This window comes from Bombina bombina, chromosome 3 (assembly GCF_027579735.1).
Source record: "Bombina bombina isolate aBomBom1 chromosome 3, aBomBom1.pri, whole genome shotgun sequence".
In the NCBI taxonomy this organism is placed as follows: domain Eukaryota; kingdom Metazoa; phylum Chordata; class Amphibia; order Anura; family Bombinatoridae; genus Bombina; species Bombina bombina.
This window is the reverse complement of record NC_069501.1, coordinates 866,033,247-866,036,655: the sequence shown is the minus strand read 5'-3', so window position 1 is coordinate 866,036,655 and position 3,409 is coordinate 866,033,247. Positions and strand designations below refer to the sequence as shown.

The window sequence follows — 3,409 nt, the reverse complement described above, 5'->3', positions numbered from 1 at the left end:
TGTGAATTTCTTTAGATCAATCCTTTAATAAACTATACAAAACAAAAATAACCTACCCTACAGTTATTTTAATAGATTAAGATTAAGAGATAGGTCCTATGCATAAATTGCTAAAGTGATCATTTCAAAGCTAAAGCAGATATTTCACTAAATAAGCCTTGCTTAAAGGGACATTCTGGTCATGATGCCGATTGTATATGTTTAAAAGAAGGCGATTCAACGTGTATGGTAGTGTTTTGCTTTTTGGAAACTGCTGAAAAAATCAAAAACTTTGGGGTGGGGGGTTTTGGAGGTTTTTTATTTCCCTCAGTAGACTATTGAAATGTATCCCTAGATATGGAAGTACAGATTGTGCACAAGCACACAATTTATATCAGTACTTTTAAACAGATTTCTCCTAAACTTTTTCATGCTAAAATAATATGGCTTGGTATAAGGTCGCATTACATATATAGGCATATTGCTAATTGTCTTGCGCACCACTCCAAAAAATGTGTCTCCAATGTAATTATTTCCTTTTTTAGTTTTACTGGATATTAAATGAACAACTTTTCAAACCAAAGATAGGGGTGAAAAAAGTGTTGCAAGAGTTTAACAGATAGCAATACAGGTCTCACAAAGAGGAAGCTAATCTGAGTGCATTGTGCTATACATTGCAAACAACACTGGTTCTGGCTCTGATGTAACGCGAAATACGCAGACATTTATATGTATTTATTTATTGTGACATCCCAATCAAATCATGATGAATTTAGCTTCTTGGTGGCAATAAAGTTTGCAATCCTTCATGGCAACTCATTACTTTTAAAGAAGCTGCTTATTCTGTGTTTGATTTGTTACTGGTAATGGTAAATATCACATAAATAATGATCATGAAAAATGTATAATGTGTATTGTATAGATAAAAATATTTGTGCCCATTATCGTTTAAGCCAATTATACAGAACATGGAAATCTAACATTCATTTTAAAGTTGCCTATTTACAATGCTTGATGCTATTTAATGTAAGGAATAAATAATATCAGCACTAAAAGTACATTTAGAGCATAATAAAATTATGTTTTCTGTAAGTAAATGTTCGCAGCAGGAAAGGGTGTCACTTTATAATAATAATGATAGGATATATATATATATTACCGAGGCTCAAGATTGTATAATGTATAATTTATATATGGTGTCACAAACTAAAAATATAAGGAAATATTGGCATTTTTGTTGGTTTATTATTATTAATAATAATAATAACAATAATAATATTACTATACGTTTATTTTCAGCTGTGCATAAAAATATTTGAATAGTGTGAAATCGGCCATGGTTTAGTACTGTTGTGATGTTGTGAAAACAGATATCCACAAATACTTTACGTGACGTTAGATTTTGTTTTGTATATGCGAGTAATTGTAAAATATACAATAGATATATACGCCAAGATTCAGGCTCTGCATAGAAAATACATATTTTACATTTAAACACTTCCATACTTTGGATGTATTTATTTGTGTGTGTGTGTGTATATATATATATATATATATATATATATATATATATATATATATATATATATATATATATATATATATATATATATATATATATATATATATATATATATATATATATATATATATATATATATATATATATAGATAAATCTAAAGTATGGAAGTGTACAAGTATCAGAGTAGTTCAGGTACACAACCCTTAGATTATTTATTGCATATGTTTATCGTATCTCCTGTTGCTTTATCCAGTTAGGGACATGCCTATACACAGAGTTGCAAGGTCAGGGATTCTAAAGACTTTAGTAGTATACTATGCACTCTGGTTGCTCTGGGGGAAGTGCAAACACCACAATTTGCAAGGTTAAACACCGGTAAGTGTGTGCACATCATATAATTCAGTTATGATTCATCTTTCTATTATATAGCAACATCAACATCATATGTAGAACTGAATTTTGAATTGAATTTGAATATAAATGCTGTGTCATACTCTTCTTGATTTTAAGGTAATTCCCGCACTGTCCACAGGGGTCGCTAGAGTGCAATAATCACCACCTGCCCAAAGGTGCCCAGATCCTGTCCTTACACCTGTACCTTGTACCTGTATTCACTGTCAAACTTATCTTTAAATGCTTAGATCAGCCACTGATCACTTTGCTTGACAAGTACTTAACATTAACTAGAACACATTTCGAATAGACGATTGCTTATGTGCAAAACATTGGATAACACTTCGTTTTTTGGTAAATAAATGGTTTGCAAATAGAGGAACAGTAAACAAGTGCTTGGCAAGCACGAAACATGTCTGCTGTATGAGGAGCACAGCTTTCCCCTTCTTGACATGGATGTTTTTATCTGATAGTCATTGTCAGGTTTCGCTATGTTGTTGCTGGCTGTACTTAGCTATATATTTGTTTTTATACTTGCGTTAGATTAAAGCTTGGAACTTTTAACCAATTTTGCCTGTGTTGGGATCGCTTTTTGTGTTTTTACAGTTAAAACAGACCCTGAAGTTATATGTGATTGTGAAGAAAGGGGCTTTGTAATCACACTGACTGCCTTAAAGGGCTACTTGATGTTCTGAAACCCTTTAACCATTGGGTAATACACACTATTGTTAAAAAAGCAAAGCAACTATCTATCATCTATCTATCTATCTATCTATCTATCTATCTATCTATCTATCTATCTATCTATCTATCTATATATATATATATATATATATATATATATATATATATATAGGTGATGTCCAGTGTCAGATCTCAGTATCCCCTCGGAATGTCCCAAACCAATATCCTCTTGGACAGTTATTGAATTTGCAGAAGAGTCACAGCCAAGGGTTTCCAACAAGTGCCAGTGTCACCTGCAATAAAAAAAAATCGGATCCAAATGGGTATTTCTTTTTAATTGATGTCTTCCTCATAAAAATAAGCATTTAATTAACCCTTTGATTTCATGAGAAGACCGAAAAATAAGTAGAAAACGAATTAAAATAGAAAAGAAGTATCTCTGTCAATAGCACTTTATATTTATTTCACAATATGTTACTAATTTTAATAAGATTAATAAGCTATTCAAATAGAAATCCCTTTTTTATAACACTTACCAAATGAATCGCATATAATTGCAGCACAATTACTCGAGTTTATTTAACAGTAACCGCAATAATGATGTGAATGCGCTGAGGATTTTATAGGACACAAAACTAAAGACATATTAAATATATATATCACGGGTGTTTTGTGTCATTATGTGAGAATAAAGAGCACATACATGTTCCTTACAAATGATAATATTTAAAAGGAATGATATATTAATTAGCATATAAACTGGAGTATCGACTTCAAGTCATTTATATTCAGATATTGAGAGCATTTGAGAAGTTATTCTTCGATATTAA

The 3,409-nt window shown here is 30.9% G+C and overlaps 1 protein-coding gene across 1 annotated transcript in view; it reads right to left on the bottom strand.

Annotated features, from left to right (window-relative positions):
- Positions 1-2,743: 2,743 nt before the first annotated feature.
- The window catches only part of SOX21 (SRY-box transcription factor 21), a 7,878-nt gene continuing 7,212 nt past the window's right edge, over positions 2,744-3,409 (bottom strand). The window contains exon 2 of the mRNA XM_053704919.1: positions 2,744-2,872. The gene's annotated coding sequence lies outside the window, so the exon portion shown is untranslated. The remainder of the gene's footprint in view (positions 2,873-3,409) is intronic.